The 20,661-nt window shown below is 42.7% G+C and overlaps 1 protein-coding gene across 1 annotated transcript in view; it reads right to left on the reverse strand.

The window, feature by feature from the left end:
• LOC121537311 (nuclear receptor coactivator 6-like) overlaps positions 1 to 9,650 on the reverse strand; it is a 29,954-nt gene extending 20,304 nt beyond the window's left edge. Inside the window, exon 1 of the mRNA XM_045207349.1 lies at positions 9,564 to 9,650. The gene's annotated coding sequence lies outside the window, so the exon portion shown is untranslated. The remainder of the gene's footprint in view (positions 1 to 9,563) is intronic.
• Between the last annotated feature and the right edge of the window lie 11,011 nt (positions 9,651 to 20,661).

The following is a 20,661-nucleotide window of genomic DNA, read 5'->3' on the forward strand; positions in this document are numbered from 1 at the left end:
GGAGCTCTGTCAGAGTGACCATTGGGTTCTTGGTCATCTCCCTGACCAAGGCCCTTCTCCCCCGATTGCTCAGTTTGGCTGGGCAGCCAGCTCTAGGAAGTCTTGGTGGTTCCAAACTTCTTCCATTTAAGAATGATGGAGGCCACTGTGTTCTTCAATTCTGCAGACATTTTTTGGTTGACTTCTCTAGATCTGTGCCTTGACACAATCCTGTCTCGGAGCTCAATGGACAATTCCTTTGACCTCATGGCTTGGTTTTTGCTCTGACATGCACAGTCAACTGTGGAACCTTATATAGACAGGTGTGTGCCATTCCAAATCATGTCCAATCAATTGAATTTATCACAGGTGGACTCCAATCAAGTTGTAGAAACATCTCAAGGATGATCAATGAAAACAGGATTCACCTGAGCTCAATTTCATAAATAAGGTATCCGTTTTTTGTTTTTTATTAATCCCCCCCCAAAAAAAAAAAAAAAAACTATTTTCACTTTGTCATTATGGGGTATTGTGTGTAGATTGATGACAGAAAAAAAATAAGTTAATTAATTTTCGAGTATTGCTGTAACGTAACAAAATGTGGAAAAAGTCAAGGTGTCTAAATACTTTCCGAATGCACTGTAAGTGTCAATTAGGGCTGTCTCCGACAAAAAAAAAAAATGTGTCGACCAATAGTTGTCTGTTCTGTCGACCAATCGATTGGTCGCCTTTTTTAAACCTGTATTTTTTCCAGATATTGACACATCGTATGTGTTTTATTAAAATCAACTATATTCACTGAGCTACATTCTCTGATGCTTTAAGCACACGGTTTGATTAAATAATTAAGACACACAAATGACTAGAGGAAGTCCGACCAGCAATAGATTTGATTGTGCTGGGCCGGACTCAGACTGTGTAAAAAAAAAACAAAAAAAACACAGCGAGTGACTGTGACTAGCACCCGTTGTCTCGCTCTCTCCTTCCTGCTGCAGCGACCACCACAGAACATCAAAGTGTTCATCGCGCTGTCCGTGTTGGTGAAGTTAACATAATTACAGCCATCTCTGACTGAAAAGTTCTGTTACCGAAATCCCTCATTTGTTTAGGAAAACATTTCCTATTCTCTCAACCCTTGCTCTCTACGTGACACATGTATGCATCGCATACACGTGACCAAAGACCTATTTGCACAGGACTAGTATTACAATAAAACGTTAGTTATGTAATTATTATTACTCCAGAATGTCAGTTATTCCAGAGGATGATTCGGACGGGATGAGTTTTTTCCCTGTAATTCTTTCTTTTTTCCCAATAAAGTGACAGTTATGACGCAAGCCTGGAGGTTTTTATTCCAGGCGTGAAGATACAGTATTTCAACATGAACCATCTTTCCTATAGTGTCGACGTAATATTTCAATTGAGGAAGTGTGATCTTAATCATTAGGATATTTTAGCGATCCGCAGTACGTCCTAAATGACCCCCAGCCTTCAGATGTCAGCTAAACAGTGCATTTTAAGGCTAAGGGTGAGAAAGTTAACTTATCATTTCCAAATGTTTAGGTCAGTTGTAGGCTGCTGCTTTGCGATCTACTAACAACAAAGGGTTGCATTAAATAGGCTCTATATGTTTTACTGATGCATTTGGTAATATTCAATTCACACGCACGAAACATATAAACAAAAGTATTCACTGTGACAGTTGATAAGCTATACGAATAGCCTACATGTAGCCTATGCGCAGCACTTACTTCAGATTTAATCGAAACAGTTATTGTTTTCGTTGCCAAAAAAAAGCAGGTTATTCTGGTTGGAGTAAAAAAAAAATCACTGACATGGCAGATTCGGACGGGACAAAAAAATACAGATGTGGTGTTTTGTGCTCAAGCACATAAATTACATTACCCGACCTCCCCCAGTAGAACTAATCCCGTACGAATAGGGCACAATAGGGCCTGACCTATAGCCTGGGTCGGTTTGTACCCTTTTGCAGCCATAGGAGACCAAAAAATGCCACTCCCCCAAAAACAATAATAGTCCCAGTAAGTGACGTTGAAAAGACGTCTAAATTATGTATTTTCCAGACGTTGAAGTTAGGTTTAATTTGGGTTCTGAATGAAAAGTGAAAAGGTATTTTCCGTATGTCATTTATAGACGTCTATGTTTGTACCAAATCAAGGCTGGTCCAGAACGGAGAAAATGTGAAACATACATAAATGTCTATGATTGGTTCAGAATTGGTTCGTACCGGACCAAAAACCAATGTCCGTGGATGTGGAAATCAAGGCCAGTCCGGAACTGCACAAAAAAAATTACTTTGGTCAGTCCTTACTGGAAGTGTAGCCTACAGTGTTGCCTGAAATTAGATTTTCTGAATGCCCATTTTACTGTTTGTAAAACACAAAAAAACGATGACCGGACAGGACCAAAAAAGAAGTCCAAAAGACATCTTCTCATGCTTACTAGGTTGTAGCCTACCATGTCAGCCCACAATGGAATTTTATGAATGTCCATCCATGTGGTAGGCCCAACATTTGTAAAACAGGCCATTGTGTTGGCTTTATTAGTCCTGATTCAAATTAAATTAAATTGTATTTGTCACATGCGCCGAATACAACAGGTGTAGACTTTACAGTGAAATGCTTACTTACAAGCCCTTAACCAACAATGCAGTTAAGAAAAATAAGTGTTAAGTAAAACAAATATATACAGTATCTCACAAAAGTGAGTACACCCCTCACATTTTTGTAAATATTTGAGTATATCTTTTCATGTGACAACACTGAAGAAATTACACTTTGCTACAATGTAAAGTTGTGAGTGTACAACTTGTATAACAGTGTAAATTTGCTGTCCCCTCAAAATAACACAACAGAGCCATTAATGTCTAAACTGCTAGCAACAAAAGTGAGTACACCCCTAAGTGAAAATGTCAAAATTGGGCCCAAAGTGTCAATATTTTGTGTGGCCACCATCATTTTCCAGCACTGCCTTAACCCTCTTGGGCATGGAGTTCACCAGAACTTCACAGGTTGCCACTGGAGTCCTCTTCCACTCCTCCATGACGACATCACAGAGCTGGTGGATGTTAGAGACCTTGCACTCCTCCATCTTCCATTTGAGGATGCCCCACAGATGCTCAATAGGGTTTAGTTCTGGAGACATGCTTGGCCAGTCCATCACCTTTACCCTCAGCTTCATGGCATTCATGGTTCCCTCAATGAACTGTAGCTTCCCAGTGCCGGTAGCACTCATGCAGCCCCAGACCATGACACTCCCACCACCATGCTTGACTGTAGGCAAGACACACTTGTCTTTGCACTCCTCACCTGGTTGCCGCCACACACGCTTGACACCATCTGAACCAAATAAGTTTATCTTGGTCTCATCAGACCACAGGACATGGTTCCAGTAATCCATGTCCTTAGTCTGCTTGTCTTCAGCAAACTGTTTGCGGGCTTTCTTGTGCATCATCTTTAGAAGAGGCTTCCTTTTGGGACGACAGCCATGCAGACCAATTTGATGCAGTGTGCGGCGTATGGTCTGAGCACTGACAGGCTGACCCCCCACCCCTTCAACCTCTGCAGCAATGCTGGCAGCACTCATACGTCTATTTCCCAAAGACAACCTCTGGATATGACGCTGAGCACGTGCACTCAACTTCTGTGGTCGACCATGGCGAGGCCTGTTCTGAGTGGAACCTGTCCTGTTAAACCGCTGTATGGTCTTGGCCACCATGCTGCAGCTCAGTTTCAGGGTCTTGGCAATCGTCTTATAGCCCAGGCCATCTTTATGTAGAGCAACAATTCGTTTTTTCAGATCCTCAGAGAGTTCTTTGTCATGAGGTTCTATGTTGAACTTCCAGTGAACAGTATGAGAGCGATGACACCAAATGTAATACACCTGCTCCCCATTCACACCTGAGACCTTATAACACTAACGAGTCACATGACACCGGGGAGGGAAAATGGCTAATTGGGCCCAATTTGGACATTTTCACTTAGGGGTGTACTCACTTTTGTTGCCAGCGGTTTAGACATTAATGGCTGTGTGTTGAGTTATTTTGAGGGGACAGCAAATTTACACTGTTATACAAGCTGTACACTCACTACTTTACATTGTAGCAAAGTGTCATTTCTTCAGTGTTGTCACATGAAAAGATATACTCAAATATTTACAAAAATGTGAGGGGTGTACTCACTTTTGTGAGATACTGTATATAACAAATAATTAAAGAGCAGCAGTAAAATAACAGTAGAGAGGCTATATACAGGGGGTACCGGTACAGAGTCAATGTGCGGGGGCACAGGTTAGTCGAGGTAATTTGTACATGTAGGTAGAGTTGCCATGCGGTAGCAGAGAGAACAGTCTATGACTAGGGTGGCTGGAGTCTTTGACAATTTTGAGGGCCTTCCTCTGACACCGCCTGGTATAGAGGTCCTGGATGGCAGGAAGCTTGGCCCAAGTGATGTACTGGGCCGTACGCACTACCCTCTGTAGTGCCTTGCGGTCGGAGGCCGAGCAGTTGCCATACCAGGCAGTGATGCAACCAGTCAGGATGCTCTCGATGGTGCAGCTGTAGAACTTTGAGGATCTGAGGACCCATGCCAAATCTTTTCAGTCTCCTGAGGGGGAATAGGCTTTGTCGTGCCCTCTTCACGACTGTCTTGGTGTGTTTGGACCATGATAGTTTGTTGGTGATGTGGACACCAAAGAACTTGAAGCTCTCAACCTGCTCCACTACAGCCCCGTCGATGAGAATGGGGGTGTGCTCGGTCCTCCTTTTCCTGTAGTCCACAATCATCTCCTTTGTCTTGATCACTTTGAGGGAGAGGTTATTGTCCTGGCACCACACGGCCAGGTCTCTGACCTCCTCCCTATAGGCTGTCTCATCGTTGTCAGTGATCAGGCCTACCACTGTTGTGTCGTCGAAAAACTTAATGATGGTGTTGGAGTCGTGCCTGGCCATGCAGTCATGAGTGAACAGGGAGTACAGGAGGGGACTGAGCACGCACCCCTGAGGGGCCCCCGTGTTGAGGATCAGCGTGGCAGATGCGTTGTTACCTACCCTTACCACCTGGGGGCGGCCCCTCAGGATTTTTTAATTGGCAAGATTAGCAAAGTTAGGCATGACATGCCAACATAAACCTCTGAACCTTCACATCCAATCATAACTGACCAAATTATGAAAGACAAGCACTGTAATTTTGAATTCCATAAAGTGAGTGTGGAAGAGGTGATATTTTTTGGGTTAAACAATGACAAGCCACCTGGGTCTGACAACTTGGATGGAAAATTACTGAGGATGATAGCGGACTATATTGTCTCTCCTATGTACCATCTATTCAATCTCAGCCTACAGGAAAGTGTGTGCTCTCAGGCCTGGAGGGAAGCAAAAGTCATTCCACTACCCAAGAATAGCGAAGCACCCTTTACTGGCTCAAACAGTCGACCAATCAGCCTGCTACCGACCCTTAGTAAACTTTTTGTAAAAATGGTGTTTGACCAAATACAATGCCATTTCACAGTAAAACAAATTAACAACTGACTTTCAGAAATGCTTAAAGGGAGAGGCACTCAACATGTACAGAACTTACACAAATGTCTGATGATTGGCTGAAAGAAATTGATAAGATGCTTGTGGGAGCTGTTTTGTTAGACTTCAGTGCAGCTTGACATTATTGATCATAATCTGCTGCTGGAAAAACGTATGTGTATGGCTTTACATCCCCTACTATATCTTGGATCAAGAGATACCGGTCTAACAGAACACAGAGGGTGTTCTTTAATAGAAGCCTCTCCAACATAATCAAGGTACAGTCAGGCATTCCACAGGGCAGTTGTCTAGGCCCCTTACTTTTTTTCAATCTTTACTAATGAGAGTTGCAGTTGGTTTTAGAATGGGTGGCAAGTAATAAGCTAGTACTAAATATTTAAAAAACTAAAAGCATTGTATTTGGGACAAACCATTCACTGAACCCTAAACCTCAACTATATATTGTAATGAATAATGTGGAAATTGAGCAAGTTGAGGGGACTAAACTGCTTGGTGTAACCCCCTGGATTTTTAAACTGTCATGGTGAAAACATATTGATGCAACAGTAGCTAAGACGGGGAGAGGTCTGTCTCGTAATAAAGCACTGCTCTGCTTTCTTCACATTGCTATCAACAAAAAAAGTCATACAGGCCTTAGTTTTATCACACCTGGACTACCGCCCATTCATATGGTCAAGTGCCACAAAGACAGACATACAGTACCAGTAAAAAGCTTGGACACACCTACTCATTCAAAATAAAATAAAAATGAGAGGGCTTTTCTTTATTTTTACATTGTAGAATAATAGTGAAGACATCAAAACACATATGAAATCATGTAGTAACCAAAAAAAGTGTTAATCAAATCAAAATATATTTTATATTTGAGATTCTTCAAAATAGCCACCCTTTGCCTTGATGACAGCTTTGCACACTCTTGGCATTATCTCAACCAGCTTCATGAGGTAGTCACATGGAATGCATTTCAATTAACAGGTGTGCCTTCTTAAAAAGTTCATTTGTGGAATTTCTTTCCTTCTTAATGCTTTTGGTGGGGGGGGGCTATTTGGTAAAAAGACCAAGTCCATATTACGGCAAGAACAGATCAAATAAGCAAAGAGAAACAACAGTCCATCATTACTTTAAGATATAAAGGTCAGTCAATATGGAACATTTCAAGAACCTTTCAAGTTTATTCAAGTGCAGTCGCAAAAACCATCATGCGCTATGATGAAACTGGCTCTCATGAGGACCACCACATGAATGGAAGAGCCAGAGTTACCTCTGCTGCAGAGGATAAGTTCATTAGAGTTACCAGCTTCAGATATTGCAGCCCAAATAAATGGTTCACAGAGTTCAAGTCATAGACACATCTCAACATCAACTGTTCAGAGTGTGAATCAGGTCTTCATGGTCGAATTGCTGCAAAGAAACCACTACTAAAGGACACCAATAAGAAGAGACATGCTTTTGCCAAGAAACACGAGCAATGGACATTAGACCGGTGGAAACTTGTCATTTGGTCTGGAGTCCAAATTGGAGATTTTTGTTTCCAACCGCCGTGGCTTTGTGAGACACGGTGTGGGTGAACGGATGATCTCCGCATGTGTGGTTCCCACCGTAAAGCATGGAGGAGGAGGTGTGATGGTCTGGGGGTCATTTGCTGGTGACACTGTCTGTGATTAATTTAGAATTCAAGGCACACTTAACCAGCATGGCTACCACAGCATTCTGCAGCGATACGTCATCCCATCTGGTTTGGGCTTAGTGAGACTAACATTTGTTTTTCAAAAGGACAATGACCCATCACACCTCCAGGCTGTGATGGAGTGCTACACCACATGACCTGGCCTTCACAATCGCCCGATCTCAACCCAATTGAGATGGTTTGGGATGAGTCGGACGGCAGAGTGAAGGAAAAGCAGCCAACAAGTTCTCAGCATATGTGGGAACTCCTTCAAGACTGTTGGAAAAGCATTCCAGGTGAAGCTGGTTGAGAGAATGCCAAGAGTGTGCAAAGCTGTCATCAAGGCAAAGGGTGGCTATTTGAAGAATCTCAAATATAAAATATATTTTGATTTGTTTAACGCTTTTTTGGTTACTACATATTCCATATGTGTTATTTCATAGTTTTGATGTCTTCAATATTATTCTACAATGTAGAAAATAGTTAAACATAAATTAAAACCCTTGAATGAGTAGGTGTGTCCAAACTTTTCACTGGTACTATAGGCAAATTACAGTTGGCCCAGAACAGAGCAGCACGCCTGGCCCTTAAACGTACACAGAATGGTAACATTAATGACATGCATGTATATCTCTCCTAGCTCAAAGTAGAGGAGAGATTGACCTATCACTACTTGTCTTTGTGAGAGGTATTGATATGTTGAAAGCACCGAGCAGTCTGTTCAAACAACTAGCACACAGCCCAGACACCCATGCAACCAGGGGTCTCTTCACAGTCCAAATCCAGACTCCGGGAAATGCACAATACTAAACAGAGCCATGACTACATGTAACTCTATTCCACATCAAGTAACTCATGCAAGCAGTACATTCAGATTTAAAAAACAGATAAAACTACACCTTATGGAACAACACAACTGTGAAGAGAGACACACACACACATTTTAATATTGTTGTATGGTGGTATTATACATTTTGTGTTATAGCTATGTAGTGGTGTAATGTATAGTTTTATTATTTTGTTTGATGTGCCTTAATGCATTTGTACCCCAGGAAGAGTAGCTGCTGCATTGGCAGCAGCTAATGAGGATCCATAGTAAATACAAATGCAAAACTATCCAACAAGTAACATCAATTTAACATTTACATTACATTTACGTCATTTAGCAGACGCTATTATCCAGAGCGACTTACAATTAGTGCATACATTACTTAATTTTTTTATTGTTATTTTTTTTTTTTTAATCATTTTTTTAATCTTATTTTTTTATTTCGTTCTATTTTATTTTAAAAAAAATGTTATATATATTTTTAAAATATATATATTTTTTTTCATACCCCCCGTGGGAATCGATGTAAACAGCATGACCTTGCAAGTGTCAAGATTTGTTGATCATAATAATGGATAACAAATTACCGACTTTGATTCTAGTTGCTATGATAACTTTGCTATGAAAAAGGCAAAAATATATATGTACAGTAAAGTTGGAACTGTATAGCTAGAAATCCTAAACAAGTTGCGAGTCGGTACCAATGAGACTACTCTAGGCTTAGTCTAGCAACATTGGAGCTCAAAGTACAATACTGCTGATGTTGCGGGCGTTGTTACTTTGTATCAAGCAGTGAAAGCAGTATTTATAATGTTGTTACATTTAGCTAATTACAAGTCCAGCGTGCGATACAAAGTTGCTTGTTATCATAATAATGAACATCATGACAGGTAGAAGTAGCTAGCTAGCGTTAGCTTGCCTCGTTAACTGTTGATGAGTTATTAACAAAACACCAATGGGGTAACGCTAGTGAACACCAAATAGTTAGCTAGCTACATGTTTCAGCAATAACTAATAAGACGACTCCTACAAAAGATTTAGCCACCACTAGCTAGTATCTGGCAAAAGCGATTCAATAATTTCCTCGATCGGCTAACTTATAAGGAGAACGATTACAAGGCCTTCGCTAACTGGCCATCTAACAAGACCTTGACAAGCGTGCAATGCATAATACCGCGCAAGTAAGCTAAAAACCTTGCAGTTGAACACTAGAGATCACCAAAACACCAATTGGTGGTAAGCTGTCATTACACAGTGCAATACAATTAGAAGAGTTAGCTAGCTAGTTAGCCTATATAACGACACAGTTAACTAGGCCTGCTGGCTAGCTAGATCCAGCAGTTCGCTTTTAAATTGTATTAGCTTGCTGCAAGCTACATTGATTCATTATACACCGGTTAGCTAACTAACGTAGCTAGCTTACTATTTCATCATCATCGTTCCAGCTAACGTTACGTAGTTGTTGCTGATTAGCTAACTACATACAACTGCTTCAGCCAAATGTTTAAAACAGATAACAATGAAATCCATACCAGATAAATCCATTTGGGAGCAAGTCCAACGATGCAACTAACAAAACATGAACCAGGGAGCCGTGGCAAAAAGGTCGTCACTAGTTACCACAGCCACAAAGTCAGAAGGCCCGCCTACTCGACCAATCAGATGAGGGATTGTGATGACGCGAATACCGACTGCCTTGCTGGGGCAGACAAGATACATGCATTTATTTTATTACATTTACATTTACGTCATTTAGCAGACGCTCTTATCCAGAGCGACTTACAAATGGGGGGTTAGGGGGTTAGAAGGATTACTTTATCCTATCCCAGGTGTTCCTTAAAGAGGTGGGATTTCAAATGTCTCCGGAAGGTGGTGAGTGACTCCGCTGTCCTGGCGTCGTGAGGGAGCTTGTTCCACCATTGGGGTGCCAGAGCAGCGAACAGTTTTGACTGTGCTGAGCGGGAACTGTGCTTCAGCAGAGGTAGGGGAGCCAGCAGGCCAGAGGTGGATGAACGCAATGCCCTCGTTTGGGTGTAGGGACTGATCAGAGCCTGAAGGTACGGAGGTGCCGTTCCCCTCACAGCTCCGTAGGCAAGCACCATGGTCTTGTAGCAGATGCGAGCTTCAACTGGAAGCCAGTGTAGTGTGCGGAGGAGCGGGGTGACGTGAGAGAACTTGGGAAGGTTGAACACCATACGGGCTGCGGCATTCTGCATGATTTGTAGGGGTTTAATGGCACAGGCAGGGAGCCCAGCCAACAGCGAGTTGCAGTAATCCAGACGGGAGATGACAAGTGCCTGGATTAGGACCTGTGCCACTTCCTGTGTAAGGCAGGGTCGTACTCTCCGAATGTTGTAGAGCATGAACCTACAGGATCGGGTCACCGCCTTGATGTTAGCGGAGAACGACAGGGTGTTGTCCAGGGTCATGCCAAGGCTCTTCGCACTCTGGGAGGAGGACACAACGGAGTTGTCAACCGTGATGGCGAGATCATGGAACGGGCAGTCCTTCCCAGGGAGGAAGAGCAGCTCCGTCTTGCCAAGGTTCAGCTTGAGGTGGTGATCCGTCATCCATACTGATATGTCTGTCAGACATGCAGAGATGCGATTCGCCACCTGGTTATCAGAAGGGGGAAAGGAGAAGATTAGTTGTTTGTCGTCTGCGTAGCAATGATAGGAGAGGCCATGTGAGGATATGACTGAGCCAAGTGACTTGGTGTATAGCGAGAATAGGAGAGGGCCTAGAACTGAGCCCTGGGTGACACCAGTGGTGAGAGCACATGGTGCGGAGACAGCTTCTCGCCACGCCACTTGGTAGGAGCGACCGGTCAGGTAGGACGCAATCCAAGAGTGAGCCGCGCCGGAGATGCCCAGCTCGGAGAGGGGGGAGAGGAGGATCTGATGGTTCACAGTATCAAAGGCAGCAGACAGGTCTAGAAGGACAAGAGCAGAGGAGAGAGAGTTAGCTTTAGCAGTGCGTAGAGCCTCCGTGACACAGAGAAGAGCAGTCTCAGTTGAATGACCAATCTTGAAACCTGACTGGTTTGGATCAAGAAGGTCATTCTGAGAGAGATAGCAAGTGAGTTGGCTAAAGACGGCACGCTCAATAGTTTTGGAGAGAAAAGAAAGAAGGGATACTGGTCTGTAGTTGTTGACATCAGAGGGATCGAGTGTTGGTTTTTTGAGAAGGGGTGCAACTATCGCTCTCTTGAAGACGGAAGGGACATAGCCAGCGGTCAAGGATGAGTTGATCAGCGAGGTGAGGTAAGGGAGAAGGTCACCGGAGATGGTCTGGAGAAGAGAGGAGGGGATAGGGTCAAGAGGGCAGGTTGTTGGGCGGCCGGCCGTCACAAGTCGCAAGATTTTATCTGGAGAGAGAGGGGAGAAAGAAGTCAAAGCATAGGGTAGGGCAGTGTGAGCAGGACCAGCAGTGTCATTTGACCTAACAAACGAGGATCGGATGTCGTCAATCTTCTTTTCAAAATGGTTGACGAAGTCATCCACAGAGAGGGAGGAGGGGGGGGGGAGGGGGACGAGGATTCAGCAGGGAGGAGAAGGTGGCAAAGAGCTTCCTAGGGTTAGAGGCAGATGCTTGGAATTTAGAGTTGTAGAAAGTGGCCTTAGCAGCAGAAACAGATGAAGAAAATGTAGAGAGGAGGGAGTGAAAAGATGCCAGGTCCGCTGTGAGTCTAGTTTTCCTCCATTTCCGCTCGGCTGCCCGGAGCCCTGTTCTGTGAGCTCGCAATGAGTCATCAAGCCACTAAGCTGGAGGGGAGGACCGAGCCGGCCGGGAGGATAGGGGAAATAGAGAGTCAAAGGATGCAGAAAGGGAGGAGAGGAGGGTTGAGGAGGCAGAATCAGGAGATTGGAGGGAGAAGGATTGAGCAGAGGGAAGAGATGATAGGATGGAAGAGGAGAGAGTAGCGGGAGAGAGAGAGTGAAGGTTGCGACGGCGCATTACCATCTGAGTAGGGGCAGAGTGAGTAGTGTTGGAGGAGAGCGAGAGAGAAAAGGATACAAAGTAGTGGTCGGAGACATGGAGGGGAGTTGCAGTGAGATTAGTAGAAGAACAGCATCTAGTAAAGATGAGGTCAAGCGTATTGCCTGCCTTGTGAGTAGGGGGGGATGGTGAGAGGGTGAGGTCAAAAGAGGAGAGGAGTGGAAAGAAGGAGGCAGAGAGAAATGAGTCAAAGGTAGACGTAGGGAGGTTGAAGTCCCCCAGAACTGTGAGGGGTGAGCCATCCTCAGGAAAGGAACTTATCAAGGCGTCAAGCTCATTGATGAACTCTCCAAGGGAACCTGGAGGGTGATAGATGACAAGGATAGTAAGCTTAAATGGGCTAGTGACTGTGACAGCATGGAATTCAAATGAGGAGATAGACAGATGGGTCAGGGGAAAAATAGAGAATGTCCATTTGGGAGAGATGAGGATTCCTGTGCCACCACCCCGCTGACCAGATGCTCTCGGGGTATGCGAGAACACATGGTCAGACGAGGAGAGAGCAGTAGGAGTAGCAGTGTTTTATCTAGTGATACATCAATTATTTGGTTATTTATTAGATATAATTTAACCAACCGTTCTAACTGCAAAGTGTTAATTTGATGTCTTATTCAAACTCAGCTTGCAAGCTATTATTATGTTTGCCCTTATTCATAGTTACTCAAATCATCAAATACAATTGTATCGGTCACATGCGCTGATTACGACAGGTGGTGCTAGCTGACGTAATTGTGGCTAAGGATGGAACTGGGATGGCTCGAGTTTGAAGTGCAGGGAGTACAGGGCTTAGCATCTCTCGAGGAGGCTAAAAATAGATTTTGGGTTGGAAAAGTTGAATATTTTCAGGAGTCGAATAATTGGTTAAGGGAGGAAGAATTGAATGGAAAGAGAGAGAAGGTTGAAAAGACTGAGGGAGGCAGAGGATGGGTTTGAATTTGTTGAAGCTACCAATAACAAGGGAGAGGGTATGTCAAGGAAGACTGGTGTCAAGTTCAAACAGACAGTGGTGGAAAAAGTACCCAATTGTCATACTTGAGTAAAAGTAAAGATACCTTCAAAGAAAATGACTCAAGTAAAAAGTAGTGGAGTAAATGTTGTAAAAAATATAAATAGTAAAGTAAAGTACAGATACCCCAAAAATATATTTAAGTAGTACTTTAAAGTATTTTTACTTAAGTACTTTACACCACTGCAAACAGAGTGAGCCGGATGCCAGTTTGAGTTCTGGAGGTGAAATGGCAGGAGTTGTGAGGAACGCTGAGCCTTGCATTGATGGACATGGTTATTATAAAGATACGTTCGGTCCAGTGGAAGTGAGATTCTTGAAGAGGGTGGAACCAGGCCTTTTGGCTGATCCATGGGTGGTTTCAATTTGGGTGGAAAAGATGGTGGGTGCTGTTGAGTCGGTGAAGGTAACCCGAAGTGGACTTGTGATGTTTGTTTGTGTTTCTTCAGATCAGAGGGAGCAGGCGCTCTGTGCGCCGCAACTTGGGGAAAGACCTGTGTCTTGCTTTGCGCTTAGGTACAGGGCACCATTGACGGAGCAATTTCTGGGGTAGCCTTAAGTGTGGAGGTGGAGCAATCTAAGTTGAAGATTCCTGCTGGTTGTGATGCCCACCGTTTGGTGCGACGCAGATCCGGTGAGGAGCGTGGTGAAACAGAGGTGACAGTCTGTTCTTTTGAGCTTTGATTCAGTCTTTACCGGACAAAGTAATGTTAGGTTATGAGTTATGCTGTTAGCGCTTTTGTGCTGAATACACTGCAGTGTTATAGGTGTCATGTTTATGGGCATGTCGCAGCAGTGTGGGACAGAGGAATGTGTAGTGTCGGTGGAAAAAGTTGTCAACTGTAGGGGTGCCCATGTTGCCGGTGATCGGAGGTGTCCGGTGCAAGTTGAGGTGGCCAGGGTCAGAGTAGGGCAGAAGATCTCTCAGAAGATATCTCTACAAAGACATGGTCTTCAAGCTATGGAAGATGGCAAAACATTTAATAATAATTGATTGGGCTTACATGGCACTTTTCTAGACACCCAAAGGTCTTTACAGTGTAAGGGGAAACTCACCACCCTAACCCGAATTACATACTCTTTATTTGTATTTATTTTATGGGCCTCTCTTCGGAGGACAAAAGTAACTTTGTTTTCGTTTTTTACAGATATTTTTTTACATATACATTATTCATGCACTTTACATACATGGTACTTTTATACACAGTATTACATGATAGGAATACAGTTTGATATACACATTAGACCTAAAATGGTACTCACTACATAGTCTTGCAAAACGATGTGCGTGCTTCCATGGGGCAGAATTCAGCTTGTTATTGTGATTTAGGATGGCCAGATTGCTAGCAAGAATGACAAGAAACTGCCATGTGGGGAATCGTAAGTGGCTTGTTTCAGCTCATTTCATCATGTTATTAATACCATGTCTTGTTTTTGAGGTGTGTTGACTGATTTCATGTCAATGCTAATGTGGCTAAAATGTGCTAACTAACTAACAACTGTAACGATCAGTGGTGTGTTTTCATGGTTGCCAAGGGAAGCAGGCTTCCCCCAAAAGTTGAGCAACAAAAAAAACAACATACTAAATAATGTATCTTTCGTCTCTCTGTTCCATAAATGTCCTTCAATTCGCAAGAGCCTGAATGTATCTCACCGGAGAAAACATCAGAGCAAACGAAACAGCGCCCCACTGTCTCAGTATGTGTAGCATATCTATCTGATGTTGTCTGGTCAGAAAGAGTATGACATTGCTGCCGCCTGTAGCATTGAACGCAAGGAAAGCCAACGAGCATTTGGCCTCCCTTGATAAAATAAAATAAAATGATATCCAATCAGCGTTGAGCTAAGAGACAGATCGAAATTTACTGGGAAGAGGGGTGGTCCAAAATAGGTGAGGGTTGTGGTTTCTTTGGGGAGGGTTGTGTGTTTTTTGAGGGAGCATAGGGTAGGGTGGTGCATTTTTTCCCTGGTTTACATTTGCTCTTCTGCTCGTATTTTCCCTATAAACAATGGCTTGACTTACTTTTGGTATTACCCTAATAAAGTTTAGAAACTTTTGTGAAGGTTTGGTATGGTGTAGCTATTATTAAGCTTTAGCTACGGTTTCAGGCCTACCAGAGTTACTCCTATAATCTAACAATATATTGCTTATCTTTATACAAAATATTCTGATCGAAAATGTACAAATTACCCTCCTGTACGTCTATATCTGTATAGCAGTAGCCATCTGACAAAGAAATGTATGTCGGTGTCGTAGCATGCCACCGGCATATCTCTGGGGTTAGCTTCTCTTTTTATATATATTATTTATATATATATATATATATATATATATATATATATATATATATATATATATATATATATATACAGTTGAAGTCAGAAGTTTACATACACTTAGGTTGGAGTCATTAAAACTAAAACTATAGTTTTGGCAAGTCGGTTAGGACACCTACTTATTGCATGACACAAGTAATTTTTCCAACAATTGTTTACAGACAGATTATTTCACTTATAATTCACTGTATCACAATTCCAGTGGGTCAGAAGTTTACATACACTAAGTTGACTGTGCCTTTAAACAGCTTGAGAAATTCCAAAAAATGATGTTATGGCTTTAGAAGCTTCTGATAGGCTAATTGACATAATTTGAGTCAATTGGAGGTGTACCTATGGATGTATTTCAAGGCCTACCTTCAAACTCAGTGCCTCTTTGCTTGACATCATGGGAAAATCAAAAGAAATCAGCCAAGACCTCAGAAAAAAAATTGTAGACCTCCACAAGTCTAGTTCATCCTTGGGAGCAATTTCCAAATGCCTGAAGGTACCACGTTCATCTGTACAAACAATAGTACGCAAGTATAAACACCATGGGACTACGCAGCCGTCATACCGCTCAGGAAAGAGACGGGTTCTGTCTCCTAGAGATTAACGTACTTTGGTGTGAAAAGTGCAAATCAATCCCAGAACAACAGCAAAGGACCTTGTGAAGATGCTGGAGGAAACGGGTACAAAAGTATCTATATCCACAGTAAAACAAGTCCTATATCAACATAACCTGAATGGCCGCTCAGCAAGAAAGAAGCCACTGCTCCAAAACCGCCATAAAAAAGCCAGACTATGGTTTGCATCTGCACATGGGGACAAAGATCGTACTTTGTGGATAAATGTCCTCTGGTCTGATGAAACAAAAATAGAACATTTTGGCCATAATGACCATTGTTATATTTGGAGGAAAAAGGGGGTTGCTTGCAAGCCGAAGAACACCATCCCAACCGTGAAGCATGGGGGTGGCAGCATCATGCTGTGGGGGTGCTTTGCTGCAGGAGGGCCTTGTGCACTTCACAAAATAGATGGCATCATGAGGAAGGAAAATTATGTGGATATATTGAAGCAACATCTCAAGACATCAGTCAGGAAGTTAAAGCTTGGTCACAAATGGATCTTCCAAATGGACAATGACCCCAAGCATACTTCCAAAGTTGTGGCAAAATGGCTTAAGGGCAACAAAGTCAAGGTTTTGGAGTGGCCATCACAAAGACCTGACCTCAATCCTATAGAACATTTGTGGGCAGAACTGAAAAAGTGTGTGCGAGCAAGGAGGCCTACAAACCTGACTCAGTTACACCAGCTCTGTCAGGAGGCATGGGCCAAAATTAACCCAACTTACTGTGGGAAGCTTGTGGAAGGCTATCCGAAACGTTTGACCCAAGTTAAATAATTTAAAGGCAATGCTATCAAATACTAACTGAGTGTATGTAAACTTCTGACCCAAATGGAATGTGATTGAAGAAATAAAAGCTGAAATAAATCATTCTCTCTACTATTATTCTGACATTTCACATTCTTAAAATAAAGTGGTGATCCTAACTGACCTAAGACAGGGAACTTATACAAGATTAAATGTCAGGAATTGTGAAAAACAGAGTTTAAATGTATTTTGCTAAGGCGACTAGGTGAAAAATCTGTCGATATGCCCTTGAACAAGGCACTTAACCCTAATTGCTCCTGTAAGTCGCTCTGGATAAGAGCGTCTGCTAAATGACTCAAATGTCAAATGTAAATGTGTATGTAAACTTCCGACTTCAACTGTATATACTACCATTCAAAAGTTTGGGGTCACTTAGAAATGTCCTTGTTTTTGAAAGAAAGGCAATTTTTTTGTACATTAAAATAACATCAAATTGATCTGAAATACAGTGTAGACATTGTTAATGTTGTAAATGGCTATTGTAGCTGGAAACGGCTGATTTTTAATGGAATATCTACATAGGCGTACAGAGGCCCATTATCAGCAACCATCAGTCCTGTGTTCCAATGGCACGTTGTGTTTGCTAATCCATGTTTATCATTTTAAAAGGCTAATTGATCATTAGAAAACCCTTTTGCAATTATGTTAGCACAGCTGAAAACTGTTGTGCTGATTTAAAGAAGCAATAAAACTGGCCTTCTTGAGACTAGTAGTGTATCTGGAGCATCAGCAATTGTGGGTTCGATTACAAGCTCAAAATGGCCAGAAACAAATAACTTTCTTCTGAAACTCATCAGTCTATTCTTGTTCTGAGAAATGAAGGCTATTGCATGTGAGAAATTGCCAAGAAACTGAAGATCTCGTACAACGCTGTGTACTACTTCCTTCACAGAACAGCGCAAACTGGCTCTAACCAGAATAGAAAGAGGAGTGGGAGGCCCCGGTGCACAACTGAGCAAGAGGACAAATACATTAGTGTCTAGTTTGAGAAACAGATGCCTCACAGGTCCTCAACTGGCACCTTCATTAAATAGTACCCGCAAAACACCAGTCTCAACGTCAACAGTGAAGAGGCGACTCCGGGATGCTGACATTCTAGGCAGAGTTGCAAAGAAAAAGCCATATCTCAGACTGCCCATCTTAATCTTTTCTTTTTATTGGCCAGTCTGAGATATGGCTTTTTCTTTGCAACTCTGCCTAGAAGGTCAGCATCCTGGAGTCTACTGCTATTAGCCCATACAAACGCATTGAATAACAGATTCACTACATGGAACAACAGGTAGTCCCCAAAAATATCAAAAGGAAGTTTGTTCTGAAATGTCTCTCCTATATCTGAGAGATATAAGAAAGATCAGGAAACATTTATATATACTTCCAGTGAGGACCAGTGGAGGCAGCAACAGGTACAGTGAGGGGGAAAAAGTATTTGATCCCCTGCTGATTTTGTACGTTTGCCCACTGACAAAAACATGATTAGTCTTTAATTTTAATGGTAGGTTTATTTGAACAGTGAGAGACTGAATAACAACAAAATAATCCAGAAAAATGCATGTCAAAAATGTTATAAATTGATTTGCATTTTAATGAGGGAAATAAGTATTTGACCCCTCTGCAAACATGACTTAGTACTTGGTGGCAAAACCCTTGTTGGCAATAGCAGAGGTCAGACGTTTGTTGTAGTTAGCCACCAGGTGTACACACATCTCAGGAGGGATTTTGTCCCACTCCTCTTTGCAGATCTTCTCCAAGTCATTAAGGTTTTGAGGCTGACGTTTGGCAACTCAAACTTCAGCTCCCTCCACAGATTTTCTATGGGATTAAGGTCTGGAGACTGGCTAGGCCACTCCAGGACCTTAATGTGCTTCTTCTTGAGCCACTCCTTTGTTGCCTTGGCTGTGTGTTTTTGGTCATTGTCGTGCTGGAATACCCATCCACGACCCATTTTCAATGCCCTGGCTGAGGGAAGGAGGTTCTCACCCAAGATTTGACGGTACATGGCCCTGTCCATCGTCCCTTTGATGCGGTTAAGTTGTCCTGTCCCCTTAGCAGAAAAACACCCCCAAAGCATAATGTTTCCACCTCCATGTTTGACGGTGGGGATGGTGTTCTTGGGATCATAGGCAGCATTCCTCCTCCTCCAAACACGGCGAGTTGAGTTGATGCCAAAGAGCTCGATTTTGGTCTCATCTGACCACAACACTTTCACCCAGTTCTCCTCTGAATCATTCAGATGTTAATTGGCAAACTTCAGACGGGCCTGTATATGTGCTTTCTTGAGCAGGGGGATCTTGCGGGCGCTGCAGGATTTCAGTCCTTCACGGCGTAGTGTGTTACCAATTGTTTTCTTGGTGACTATAGTCCCAGCTGCCTTGAGATCATTGACAAGATCCTCCCGTGTAGTTCTGGGCTGATTCCTCACCATTCTCATGATCATTGCAACTCCACGAGGTGAGATCTTGCATGGAGCCCCAGGCCGAAGGAGATTGACAGTTCTTTTGTGTTTCATCCATTTGCGAATAATCGCACCAACTGTTGTCACCTTCTCACCAAACTGCTTGGCGATGGTCTTGTAGCCCATTCCAGCCTTGTGTAGGTCTACATTCTTGTCCCTGACATCCTTGGAGAGCTCTTTGGTCTTGGCCATGGTGGAGAGTTTGGAATCTGATTGGTTGATTGCTTCTGTGGACAGGTGTCTTTTATACAGGTAACAAACTGAGATTAGGAGCACTCCCTTTAAGAGTGTGCTTCTAATCTCAGCTCGTTACCTGTATAAAAGACAACTGGGAGCCAGAAATCTTTGATTGAGAGGGGGTCAAATACTTATTTCCCTCATTAAAATGCAAATCAATTTATAACATTTTTGACATGCGTTTTTCTGGATTTTGTTGTTGTTATTCTGTCTCTCACTGTTCAAATAAAACTACCATTAAAATTATAGACTGATCATTTCTTTGTCAGTGGGCAAACATACAAAATCAGCAGGGGATCAAATACTTTTTTCCCTCACTGTAGGTAGCAGGTAGAGGGGGGGCAGGTAGGATTGGTCAGGCATGTCCAGGTGTCTGGCCAGAGTGTCCTCAGTCGCAGTCCAAGAGCCTCAGGCCCTCTGGAAGGGGAGACAGGTAAAGAGAAAATATTAGGGTTAGTGAGAGCATGGCTAAAACCATAGTACACCACATGCACTGGGGGTAGAGAATAATCAATAGTGTTGCTGTAGACACTGGATAACCTGACTAACACACACACACACACACACACACACACACACACACACACCTGTTTGACCTCTCAGTGATACTGTAAGCCTACTTATGTTACTTTTCTGAGTCAATTCAGGTAGCATTCAATGTTCTTTGTTTGAGTTAACCATGCCAGCCAACATTGTATATAAACAGATGTGCAGAAAGATAATCAGCCTCTGTGTCTGTGGATCCTTTCCCCTTAATGTATTTTTCATGTCAGCCAGGCCCATTTTTCAAAGAAACACTATGTATTTCAATCTCTAGTTGAGTAAAATAAGGAGTCTATTGCTTCAGTCCTTGTTTCGTTTTCACTTCTTGTTACCTGGTAAATAACCAACAACCATGGATAACCGCAAGGAGAATAAGGTGAGGAAACAGTCCATGTCAGCCAGGCCCATGTTTTTATAGAAACACCAGTTATTTAAATCTCTAGTTGAGTATAATAAGTAGTTTTTTTCTGGTCACAAGATAATCCAGAAATGTGTGGTAAACAGCGCCACACTCAGGCAGAAAACTGAATGTTCTAATCTCAGCCAGGCCCATCTTTCCAAAGAAAACAATTTAATTCAAATAAAATCAAATAGTATTGGTCACATACACATATTTAGCAGATATTGCTGGTGTAACGAAAT

Source organism: Coregonus clupeaformis, chromosome 24, assembly GCF_020615455.1.
Source record: "Coregonus clupeaformis isolate EN_2021a chromosome 24, ASM2061545v1, whole genome shotgun sequence".
In the NCBI taxonomy this organism is placed as follows: Eukaryota; Metazoa; Chordata; class Actinopteri; order Salmoniformes; family Salmonidae; genus Coregonus; species Coregonus clupeaformis.